This window comes from Myiozetetes cayanensis, unplaced genomic scaffold (genome assembly GCF_022539395.1).
Source record: "Myiozetetes cayanensis isolate MyiCay16 unplaced genomic scaffold, myiCay2020 scf34, whole genome shotgun sequence".
Classification (NCBI taxonomy): domain Eukaryota; kingdom Metazoa; phylum Chordata; class Aves; order Passeriformes; family Tyrannidae; genus Myiozetetes; species Myiozetetes cayanensis.
The window spans coordinates 1,606,908-1,619,811 of NW_026087566.1; the positions used below are offsets into that span (position 1 = coordinate 1,606,908).

Genomic DNA, 12,904 nt, shown 5'->3' on the forward strand with positions numbered 1-12,904 from the left:
AATGCTTCCCAGGTAGGTTTCTTTCTATTGCAGTTTATTTCTTGTATAAGTCATTTTCTTGACTCACAACTGAAGATTACCCTGTTGCTTAATTTATTTGGTGATTAATTTGGCACTGTGGGCAGATGTGATGTAAAGCTCTTTACTGTTCTGGGGTGAGATGGAGGCAAGCAATCTGCACCCAGGAGGTTTAACGAGGCATCCATCCCTTGGGAGTGGAGATACTTTAATTTAATTAAAGGGAACATTTTGTACTGGACTAAAAAGATTATTTCCTTGACTAAGACATAAATATTAGTTTTCTTAAAGGGAAATATCCAGCTAAACAAACAAATTTCTGTTTACGACGTATACTTTGTTGAGGGAAAATAATGTTGATTTTTAGTTTGATGAGAGAACCAACTTTCTGTCAGCATTCATGTGGCCAATTAAGCAGTGCCAAGATGCTGATGGGATTGCTGGTTTCAATGTGTACCTTATGCTATTTAAATAATTTAAATAAATGTTTATATTAGCTTTAACACATAATACAGCATTTCCTGCGTGTTCCTTTCGTCCGTGTCTTCAGCTGTGTCTGATCTCTCACAGGGGAGGATGAGTAAAACGTTTTGGTTTCCAGGTATTATTCCCAGAAGTCTCCTTTTTAGAGCAGAAGCTGCAGAAGGCAGTGGAGGTGTTGTCACAGCAGAGGTACCTGGAGCAGCACAGGGGCACTGGGGCCATCCTGTTCCATCACCTCGGGATGTGTCACTGCCCGAACACCCCTTTGGCAAAGGGATGAGGGGGCCTGGAGGTCCCTGCAGGGACAGGTTCAGCCCTCAGGGGTGGCTCTGGTGTCTCAGCCCTGCCACAAGCACTGACAGAGCCCGGAGCCACCTGAGGTCCCACAGAGCTTCCCCTGGGAAGCGTCTCCTGCTTCGTGCTTTGCAGGACACCCTTCCCACAGCTCACAGAGTAATCCCAGGATGGTTTGGGCTGGAAGGCGACCTTGAAGATCATCTCATTCCAACCCCTCTGCCATGGGCAGGGACACCTACCACAAGACCACGTTGATCCAAGCCCTGTCCAACGTGGCCTTGGACACTTCCAGGGATGGGGTAGCCCCAAATTCCCTACACAACCTGTGCCAATGTCCCACCTTCATAGGGAAGGCTTTTTTCCCAATATCCCCTCTAATCCTGCCCTCTGTCAGCGTGAAGCCATTCCTCCTTGGCACGTCACTCCAGACCCTTGTAAACAGTCTCTCTCCATCTTTCTTGTCAGCTCCTCTCAGATACTGAAAGGCCACAATTAGGTCACCCTGAAGCTTCTCCAGGCTGAACAATCCCAGCACTCCCAGCCTTTCCTCCCAGCAGAGCTGCTCCATCCCTCTGCCCATCCTGGTGCCTCCTCTGGGCTCGCTCCAACAGCTCCATGTCCTTGGACAGACAGAGCTGGAGACAGCACCGCAGGTGAGGTCTCACCTGAATGGGTCAGAACCACCTCCCTGGCCCTGCTGGGGATGAGCCCAGGGTACCACCGGCTTCCTGGGCTGCGAGCGCACCCGGCCGGGGCCCGTCCAGCCTCTCCCCGCCCGCCGCCGCCGCGATCCCCGCTCCATCCCCGGCGGGGCCCGCCCAAGTTTCTGCCGCCCCCTGGGTGCGGGCGCTGCTCGCCCGCGGCCGATCGCGCGTGGGAGCGCGGCCGCGCCAGGTACGGGCGGCGGAGGGCAGGGAAGGGGATGGGATGGGATGCGATGGGATGCGATGGGAAGCGAAGCGATGGGAACGGAACGCGCGGTCCCCGCAGCGCCCGCCCCCCCCCCGCGCAGGTCGCGTTTTGCATGGCCACGCCTACCTCATGAATACGCGCTCGGCCACGCCCCCCCAAAACACCTCCCGCGCGCCAGTGGTGGGAGGGGGGCGGGGAGCGCGGGAGCGCGCGGGGAGCCGCGGGGACGCGCGCGCCGCTCCCTCCCGCCTCCCCTCCCCGCCCTCCGCGCGCGCTCCCGCGGAAGAGGCGGCGGCGGCGGCGCGCTCGGAGCGACCGAGCGAGGGAAGCGGAGCGGGGCTGCGGGCAGGAGGAGGAGGAGGAGGAGGAGGGTTGGCCGGCGCTCCCCTGGGAGGCCGCGGCGGGCACGGACGGACGGACGGACGGACGGAGGGGGCGCTGTGGCGGGCGGGCGGTGAAGGAGCCGCCGCGGCGGCGCCGCCGGGGAGGGGCGAGCCCGGCCGCCCCCCTTCCCTCCCCTCCCTTCCCTTCCCTTCTCCTGCCCGTCCCCTCCCCTTCGGGCGCGCGCTCGCCCCGGCGGCGGCGGCTCCCGGCGATGCGGTGAGAGAGCCAGGCGAGGAGGGAGGGAGGAGCAGCCGCGCTCGGTGCGGGGCCGCCGGGAGCCCCCCCCGCCCCGCGCCAGGTAAGGACCGGCGGGGCACCGGGGAGGGGGAGTGGGAGTGTGCGGGTGTGTCGTCCCCCCCCCCCGTGGGTACAGGCTGCGGGGGGACACGCTCGCGGTGAGCGGGCGACGCCCCGCGATGTGTCGGTGTCGCGGGTGGGTGGGTGGGTGGGGGTCGCGGCGAGACCCCACCACGCCCCTCCCGCGGGCGGGGGAAGGGTTGGGGCGGGATAGGGGGGGCTTTTCCCCCGCGCCCCCCGGGGCTGGGGGTGCCTCGCTGATACCGCTCGGGATGCGGCGAGCGCCGGGAAAGGCGCGGTCGGTTGCGAGTCCGTCCGTCGTCTCCCCCCCCCCCAACAAATTCCCTCTTTTGAATGGGAAACCGCCTGTTTTGTTCGAAAGGGGTGCTCATCCCGCCCTGCGGAACCGGCCCTCGCCCCGTGTTTACCGGGAGGTGCCGCAGGTACCGCACACGTGAGAAGGGCGAGCACACCCCGCGCTCGCCCCCCGCGCTGCGGGCACGGCGAGGGCTCAGCCCCCTCCCCCGAGGGGTGAGTAAGGCGTGTGTGGAGTCTAATGACACACACCGCAGCCAGCCCTCTCTGTTACACGCGTGGGCTGGTGGCTGGGGGGGCTGAGACGCAAAAAAGCCGTGCGGGATGATGAGGCAGACGGAGCTCGGATGGATGGGGCGTTCTGCGAGGGGAAAGGCAGCCTCCTCGTCCCCCTCCCTGTTTGTGTTGGGAAGTTCGGCAGGCGATGTTGGCGAGCTGGTTTAGAGGGTGATGCGTCGGTGCGGGGGGTTTTTTTACACAGGTGAAAAACAGCGCGGGGCAAAAAGGGAATATCTGGCGGGTTTAAATAAGTAATGAAGGTTAATTAGCGCTGCTGGGGGAGCGCGGCGGAGCCGCAGCACAGGAGCGAAGGCGAATTCGCGTTGGATTGGGAGGAGGAGGAGGAGGAATACGGCGAACGTGCCGTGGAGAACAACAACATGGCCAGGAGACCCTGCCTGCAGCACAGCTCAGGCTGAGCCGGCAATGATTCCTGCCAGAGGCTCGAGGGTGGGTGTTGTCTGTTTTTCTTATCTGGTTCCTCGAAACGTGAACATCAGACCTGCACCTGGAAGCATCCATTGCTAAGGTGTGAATCGGAAAGGGAAAAGGAGCTGGTGTAAAAAAGAAAAAAAAAAAAAAGTGGCTTTTGGCGAGAATGTATTGAAGAGGATTTGCTGGCTCCGGTCACATGAGGCTTTTGATGGGTGGGGAGAGACACCTTAGATCATGGGTAGTTGGTGTGGAGGAATGTTTATCTAGGAAATGCATGATGGACCTGCAGTCGAATTGAGGAAATGCAATATATTGCAACTTGCCATATCAAAATCTCATTTTTTTTTTTTTTTTTTGGCTCTGCAAACGAACTGTCAGGTGGAACAAAAACGCAGTAATGCTTTGGTGAAGATTTTGAACACTTTGAGGTCTGTGGCCATTATGACTCTGAGGCTTCTAAGAAAATAAAGAGTTGGGCTTCTTTTTTGTAGTAACTCGTGCTGAGGGCATCATAAATGCAAAAGAGTGTGTGTACTCCAAATTCCCCCGGTTTCCTTGGAGTGGAGAGGAGTGGCAGGGTCGTATCCTGTTTGGATCTTGGCTGTGGTGGTAGAACATTGGAGCAGACTGGACCTGCGATGTAGGCTGGTAATTACAGTGTGAATTACTGGTTACACATTCAGTGTAATTGGCTGAGTAATATAATTTTAGACAATAAACTCCTTATCGGTATTGATTGCGTTGTGGCAATTCCTGTCTTGGTCTCATCTCTCTCTGTCTTTTCCATTGGTTTTCCCATGATCCTGTGTGAGCTTTTGGATTGTTTTTAATTGAAATGCATATTCTGACCAAAAATATGTCTTCTAAGGTACTAAGTTACCTCTTAATGTTTCAGGTTACATACACTAGGTTTACTTTCAATTAAACCTTTGGAAACCAGTGATATATATGTTGATGTTGAGAAATCCATGAGCATGCCTGGTATGTGCAGGGAATTTTTAAAAGATGAATTTTTTAACACATTACAGACGAGCATCCCTGACTTCCTGCTTGCAAATTCTCGTTTATCAATATTAATGGCCATAAATGCAAACTATGTAAGGCCCAAATGTGGATCCCACACAGCATTGTGTACTCTGTGAGCTCATCAGGTTTGGGCTTATATATAAGTTTCCAGAAGAACACTTTAATGCAAGGCCTGCTTTGTGATGTATTAAGTTATTTATCGTATATATTTGTTTATGTTTATATATATAAGTTTATAAATATATATTTAAAAGTTTATGATCTTATAGTTTGTTTAATTTCAGGATGCTTGTTTAAGTTTGTGATGGTGTATTGTACCTTTCTATGAGGTAGCAAAAGGAAAACAATAAGAAGGCAGCCAGAAAACTCTAAAACCAGCCCCTTGGTATATCAAAAAAGAAACCTGAGACCCTCCCAACTTCATGCATGGTTTTTCTCATTAAAAGAAGAGAAAGATTATGTGTCTTGTGTTTGCTCTCAGTTTTCCTTTTCTAGAGGTGGTTGAGCTCGTGGTCAGCTGAGAGGCTGTGGTAACACCTGTAATCCCACGTGGTGCACTATTGAAAAAAAATACTTTGCTTTCAATTTTATTTTTTTTCCCAAAACCAAAATCCTGCTCTCTTGTCTTTTTCATGTGTCCACATTGATTCCTTTCGACTTTTGAGGATGAATTTCCTTTCGAGCAGATAGGGCAAGATGATTTCCTTTGACGTCCAGACAGGCAAATGGCTCTGAGGGTCGTTTCTTGCTGAGGCAGAGCTGATTGCAAGTCCTGCTGCTGGAGCAGTGACCTCCCCTCCCTGTTCTCCCACCCACAGCGTTGGGGCCCCTCTCTCTGGTCCTGTGTCAAACCCTTGAGCAGCTGCTGGGTGAATGACAGCTCTTTATTTAGTGGAGTTCGTTTCTCGCTGGATCAATAAACTGAACTTGACCTGGGGAACACGAGGGTGGCAGGAGGGGAGTGCAGGAGTAGGAAATAGTCTGTCCTTCGTGGCTGCTCTGAGCTCTGAGTGGTTGATGCCAGCTGGGAATTTGTGTCTGGAGTATTGCACAAGGCCTTAGGATGGCACCTCGTGGTGCACCTGGTTTATTTATGTTTACTACTACACAAATACTAACAGTCATCCAGCTTTTGTTACATCACTGATTGTAATCCCTGTGATCAGCCCCATCTGTAATTTCAGGGTGTTTTGCTCTGTGTTTCCAGTGTGATAAATATGTGCCAACCTCTAGGAATTCTTTTGGCATCCCTGGGACAGGCACAAGCTCTGTGGTGACACAGGACATCGTGGCGTTACCAGTAAGGGCTGTGGGAGGTTTCCACGCCATCAGTGGGAGCAGAACTGCTTGGTTGACTCTTGTACTCGATGTCTTCATCCGAAACATGACCCCATATGAGCTACTGTGAAGAAAATGAACTCCCTCCCAGCCCAAACCAGCCCAGAGTGACCCCTTCATTTGAACTTGAAGGTGGAGAATGTGCTCACTGGAGGTAAATGAGCGTTTGGAGCTCACTGCACCTGCAGATATTTGATCCATTCAACTGCATGATTCATCTCTGATTTACTTTTCTATTGGATTTTATGAGCTTTGAAAAATCAGACTCTAGTTATGTCACTTAGAGTGATTCCAGTGCCATTGTTGTATTAGGGCTAAAATCCAGCTGTTTGCTTTACATTCATTTAAAAATTAATTAATTGAAACACAAACTCTACATTAATTAGAGGAGGTAGTAGCTTGTTTTGTGTACTTATATCAAGAAGGGGGAAATTGAGAATTTAGAGCCTAGCCTTGGAATTATCCCATGTGAAGCTGCCCCATGTGATGGAGTTCCTTGAGGTTCTACTTCAGCTGTCTGGGATGAAAGGATCTAGTTTAATGATGAGGATACAGGAAACACTTGGGAGGAATTTAGCCTGGAATTGGCTGTGGGATTCTGATGGGAGAGGAGAAGTTACTGGGTTGAGAATAAAAACACTGTGTGTTCTGGGTGCTTTGGCAATGGGGCAGTGGAATTTCAGCTCCTCAGGAGGAGAAATCTTGGAATAATCTGTTGAGTTCCCTGAGCACTCTGGATTTCTTCCTGGGCAGCACTTACTCCATACCTTTCCAAAAGCTGTCAAATAACAGAATTTCTATTGTGGCATGAGAAACTCCATCTTGAAAAAAACCTCTGAGAGAGAACATTAATTAGTAATGATAAAACATCAAAAAGTACCTTGTTCTTATTTGACTCGAGTTTGGGTTTGTGCCACGTTTGCGTCATTGTTTGATTTCAAAGGAATCATTACTTATTCATGGCTTTTATAAAACGTGTGTAATGGTTGGGTTTGTGTGCCTTCTGCACAAAGCAAACCTTGCTCTTAAGTTTTGCTTCCTCAGTCATTTTTATAATATTTTCGAAGCTTTTTCCTGCTCGGAGGGAAGGGCTTATTTACAAAAAATGTTGCTTTTTTTTTTTTGAAATTTAAAATTTGAGTGGCTTCTTTTTCTTTTTTTTTTTTTTTAAATCCCCTTCCACCAATCCTGCTGCTTTGCAAAGGTGAGAGTTATTCAGCTCTGGTGAAGAAGTAACCTGAGGTAGGAATCCTTAAGAGCTAATTTGGCAGAGGCACACGTTAAGATCCTTGAGGAACACGCAGGATCCCGGTGAATTCACATTGCTATTCCTACACACACAGGTCTCCACACGCCAAATCTCGGGCCCTGGTGCCTCTCAGGAAGATGCTGTGGGAGCTGATGGCAGGGAAGTAATCTGGGAGAGCGGTGTTCTCTCCTCAGCTGGCATCGCTGATGAAGGCAGCGATGAATCACGCGTGTTGACATTTCGGCTCTTACCAGTATTTGTTATTTATTTGTCCTTTATGAAAAGAACATATTGGTGACTGAAGGAGCATCTTCCCTGGGAGCTCTGCAGGGCGAGGGGCTGGGCTGGCTGTCGGTTTTGCTGTTTGGCTGGGGAGGGGTTTGTCGTGGGAGATCTTTTCCTCCTCATCCTCTGGGAGTCTTGGAGCGACTTGTTGCCCGTTAATTGTTCGTTAATTGTTCGCTTGTCCTTAAAGGAGGGAGAATGGAGTGGTGTGTCCCAAGTGGAGGTCCCGGGCTGGATGAATGACCCTTTCTTGCACCACAAGCAGTGCCATTCAGGGTGCCCCCGTTTCACAGAAGTTACTGAGGAGTCATCTGATGAGCCTTTGTGACCTTGTTGTGCCGATCAAAGCAGAGCAGGCTCAAAGCTGCGTTTGTTCCTCGCCGAGCTGGGAGTGTGTGCAAATACCAAGTGTGTGGCTGCCCTTGTCCCTTATCCCAGGGCCTGGAAGGATGGAGACAAGCTTTCCTGCTGCTCCTTCCTACACTTTTGGTGTTTATTTATTTATTTATTTATTTTATTTTATTTTTATCTGTAAATATAGAACAATTTCTTGTAGAGCCAGTTGCACGGGAGACAGCAGAGATCTGGTTGTCATGAGGAGTTATTTGGCTTTACATCCAGTTTTCCATATGTTCTTTTGGGGTTTGTTTTGTTTTCTTTTGCCATTGGAACAGCTCACTTGGGTTTTCAGAGCTCAGTGACACTTTGCAGATTTTACAGTGTGTAATACTTAAAACTTGTATCACATCACTGCTGAAATTCAGCTGAATAGTTGAACTGCATCTTTCATCCTAATTTGGAGGGAATATTTTATAGATTAAAATACAAAATAGCTTGAGTTGGGTAAAATTCCCAAATAACAGTGAATAGGGTAAATATGTTGTTTTCCTCCAGGTTCTTCACATTATTGGTGAATATTTAATTGCCTTATTTTTACTTACATCAGCTTTAATGGCTAATTATGGTTGAATTGTAGTGATCTCAAAGTTGAGATTTTTAATGATCTCATTAATGAAAGAATATTTTGGGTAGAATGAATCCTTATTTGCAATACACGTCACACTGGGAATTTGTTATTAATTAGGGAGGGTGAGAAAAGAGATGGTTAATTTGTGTTGTATGGTAGGGGAGCTTCTTGTTTACTTTTGTACTTTTAAATATTTTGGGTGTTTATTTCCTTTTTCCCTTCATGTGTCTGTGATTTCCAGGGCAGGTACAATAATATTTTGGTACATTTGGTTATTTAAGCAAAATGCTTTTAAAATAAAGCAGTCACCCTTGAATTGTGGAGTGTGAAGCTGATTGAGCTGAATCCTGTGGTCAGTGTTTTAACAGTTGGCTTAAATATTAATAATAATAGAAATATTGATTGCTCGATGCCATTGCTTAGCATTTCCAGTGGCTGCTTCTGGCTCAGTTTATGAAACTTTATTTCCAATGAAGTAAAGAAAAAATGCAGGGAAAACTGGGAGAAGGCACTGAAGTGTGAATTGAGCCCTGTTCCTGTGTGTAGAAGGATAAATATTGGAGGATTTAGGTTCTTTCTGCAGTCGTTAAATGGAAACAGGTGTATTTCATTTATTATTTTAGGGAAGCAACACAAAACAAAACAAGCTTTTGTTGCTCTTTGAGGAAGTTCTACCTGTCTGTGGCATCACCCAGCTGGTGATTCCTGCTGAAAGCTCCTGGTCTCTCAGCTGTGCTGAACCAGATGTCTGGGTGTCTAAGGTAGAAAGAATAATCACATTTTACTCTGATTATTCCTGGTGTTCTTGCCCTGAAATGAGTCACTGGTGGAGCTGATCACTTAACTGGAGTTACCAGGCCTGTTTGGTCCCACCAGTCTGGTGCTGCAGATTCTGGTGATGCCTTTTGCCATCACTTAAAAATGACCTGCTGCCATTTTCTCTTCTGGGGCTGGTTCTCATAAAGTTGTCATTTTTTAATGAGGAAATAACAAGAAATGTGCAGCCAGAGTGCCCTGAACAATGGAGTGTGTGTATTCCTGTGGTTAGTCCTTCTATTTACATCTTTAATAAGAGCTGATTTTTCCCTTTTTGCCTTATCTCCCTTTCTCTCCCGTGGGATTATTCTCTGTCTAGAAACTATTTTTTGATAGTAGGGTGCCCTTAATGTTCCAGATAACGATGTGAAGAGGCTCGGGGAACAAGGAGATAAAGGCACAAAGCGCTTTTGTAGGAATGAGTTCCATGTTTTTAACGCTGAGAGATATCAGGGGGGTTGAGCTCACCAGGACCGAGGGATGCCAGAGTGGAATTGCTTGGAATTGCTCAAAAAAGTGATGTCCTCTCAGGTCTAAGCCCCCTGTGCCACTCCTGCTTCTCCAGGTTCCTTCAGAAGAGCACCCACATTCCTGTTTCCATGGCTCTGCTCAGTGCCTGGTGCAGGTCTGGGAGCAGGAGGGGGAATGGCTGAGCAGATAATTGGGATGGGCTTAACGAGGCTGCTCCTCCTGCAAGCGCTGCACAGGAAAAGTCTTCAGCAAAGGGCAGATTAGTGGGCAAAGAGATAAAACAACTTTCCATCCTGCAGAGATTTTACGGCATAGAACATGGGGGGGGGTTCTGAGAGAGGGGAAAACAGGAGTAAAATAGTGTTAGGTTAGATTTTAGAAATCTGTGTGATTGGAGGAGAGAGCCAAAAGAGTGTGTGTGTGTGACTTTTATGGGAGTTGTTAAACTGAGCCTGGGAAGGGGTGCAAATGCACGTGGATGTTGTGTTCTGAATGATCCAGATGAATGCTTACCTGCAGGTTTTGCTGCCTTACCCCACTGTGCAGGCCATGGTGCTGTTCTGTGACTGTGTTTTTAAGGGTATTTGCAAAATGATCTGGGTTCAGGCAGGCCTTCTGTAAATGTAGCTGTGTGTTGCCTAATCTCTTATTTCTGTAGTTACTTAAGTTGTGGTCTAATGTTGTTTATCTTTCCTAGCAGCTTTTGCAGTTCTGAGTAATCTTAGTTTAATAGATAATTAATATTTTATGAGGGGACAAATCTCCAGTTTGCTTGTTTAAAGGGGATTTTTTTTCTTCTTATTCACATAATTTTCCTGTTTAATTTTCAGTGTAAGATTTGATTAGAGGACCCTGACTCAGTTTCCTGCTGCTCCACACGGTTTTTAGTATGATCAACTCAACTTCACAGCCAGAACATTCGTGTTTGATCGAAATCTTTGAGAGCAGCTTTCCACTGGCAGCAACCTTTGGTTAATACCAAGACATCCCTTGGTGTTTTGCCTCCAGGAGTGGGGATTTAGTGTAACAGGCACCATGGAAAAAGGGAATATTGTTCTTTGAAGCCTTAAGCTGCGGTGGAGCTACATGTGCCCACCCTCTTTTCGCTTCAGACTGGCAATATCATCTATATCTTGATTTAAAAAACCCAAGAAGCTGCACTGCTGACAGCAGGCAGAGCTGCTCCACCTCCTCAGCAGAGGTGGAAGGGACCATCTGGCACTATGTGGGTAGCAGTTATCCCAAAAAGTAATAACAGTGGGAGTTCTTGCCAGTTACAAGTTGTGATCACAGGCCAAATGGCGTCGTTCTAAAGCAGTGTTACGTTTCCAAAGGCAAGGAGATGCAAGGATTTATTTTTGCCCCCTTGAGAAGTATTTTCGGTCGTGGTGGTGGTGGTGGGGGGAAGCTCTGCCGAGGTTTTTGGTCGCTGGCATTTGAGAGAAAGTGTGAGGGGAGTAAGTCAGGGGAGTATGGGCTGTGATGCTGCTAGACCAGCTCCCAGGCTCTAAAAAAAAGTGGCTTTTTTTTTGGGATTACGTAAATCTCGGCTCGGTTGGTCCACGAAACTGAGGAATGATTTTAAAAGGCTGGATAACGGAGCTCTCTGTCGATTTGGTTTAGGCTTTGCCCGGTGGGAACTGAAAGATCTCAGTTCCACATCTTTTTGGCACCGCTAACAAACTGCTGCTGTAAAACGATGAGAAAACAGCTTTGTAACGAGGTGAAAAATTCCCCGTTCCCCTTTTGCCTCGGTGTGGCCTTTGTGGTATTCTTCGTGTGAGAAGTTGGGTGTGGAAGGTTCAGAAGTGCCCTTCAGTGGATGCAGGGCTGGTTAACAGGTTGCTTAGTAACCTGGATGGAGGAATTGAATGTGCTGGTGAAACCTGTGGATGGCATCTTGCTTTCAAGGGGGCTGCAGGGGTAGGAAGGAAGAGCTGGATTCGAAGGGATCTTGGAATATGGGAAGCTTGGAATGTGAAGGGGCTGATTCCTCAGACTGTATTCTGAATAAAAACGGGCAGCAGAACAAACACAGGAAAAACAGGAGCAGCACAAAGTGCTGTAAAACGTCTGAAATGACAATTGAAAAATGTTATTTGCCTGCATGCAGAGCAAGGGAGATGAAGAGGGGGAATTGTTTAGACCCGAGTCCTTGCTGCAGACTTGCTCAGCCCCTGACCACACTATGTATCAGTGTGGAGAAAATTCCTGCACAGACACAGATAAGTTTTCAAAGAGGGCTTTTGTTGGCCTTTATCAGGTTGTCTGGGTAGATGATGTAGCTGCTCTCGTGTACATTGTCTTTGCATGGGGCCTTTGCCAGGATCTTCCCACCCCCAGCACAGCTGTAGCTTCAGGAATCCTCATAAAATAGCTGAGCTTTGCTTCAGACTCTGATTTCTTTGTCGACTTTTTTTTTTTCCACTGCTTCTGCCTCTTGTAAATGTCCAGTCTGGTCAATACAGACTCTGTCCAAGCCTGCTGAATGCATCCATAGTCCTTGCACCGAGCCAGTTTTCCATGTTGTGCTGCTGGAGTTTGGATCTTTGGGAACGGAGGTCAGTGTTGAAATTGATGGGTACGTGTGCAAGTTTTTAAAGTGAGTTAATAAATGTTATTAAATGTTATTGAATAAGTGCCTGAATGTGGTTGTTTAATCTGTTTACCAAGCTGTTTCTGTTTGGAAATACAGTTTAAGTTAGACAGATATGTTTTGGAATAGTCACCTAAATCAGATAGTTTTTGTGAGAAATTTAAGCACTTCGGTAAACCAAGTCCAGGATATGATTTTTAGGTACCTGGTGTAACTGTGTGTCCCGTATGTTCCCTCATGTTTCTTGGTGACAATTAAAATTCTGCATTAAGAAAGCTATTATGATTAACTTCAAACTCCTGCATTGCTTTTGTCTTCACAGCCAGGCAGTTTTGCACTTGGAAAGGCAGATCAGGCCCTACAAGGGTCTGGCTGTCACCTCTTCTGGTGTTTTTCAGGTGTCGTGGGCTTGGCTGGGGTGAAACCACAACAGGTGTGGTTTTGGGTAATCAAAGCCTTTTGACTCCAGCACAAGCAGTGCTGCAAAGCAACATTCATCCTAAATGGAGGCCTCTCCAAGTTTGGATAAAACCATCTTTAAAGGCAGATTAGATCATATGACATAAGCTTATTTAGCTACTCATCATTATCAGGAAACTCAGCGACCGCCCAAACCTTCCGAGGGACGACTCTTTCCGTCCCGCGTTTTCCACGTGCGTGCTCTGGGCTGGTTTTTTCCCCTCAATTAAAGAGCAATACAATATGCAGAGCAATCTTTTAGTGCTGATAATCACCC

General features: G+C 47.9%; 1 protein-coding gene across 6 annotated transcripts in view; it reads left to right on the plus strand.

Moving 5' to 3' along the window:
- The first annotated feature begins 2,242 nt into the window (after positions 1-2,242).
- The window catches only part of TANC2 (tetratricopeptide repeat, ankyrin repeat and coiled-coil containing 2), a 202,057-nt gene continuing 191,395 nt past the window's right edge, over positions 2,243-12,904 (plus strand). For all 6 annotated transcript variants that reach the window (XR_007630274.1, XM_050327573.1, XM_050327574.1 and 3 more), the window contains exon 1: positions 2,243-2,392. The gene's annotated coding sequence lies outside the window, so the exon portion shown is untranslated. The remainder of the gene's footprint in view (positions 2,393-12,904) is intronic.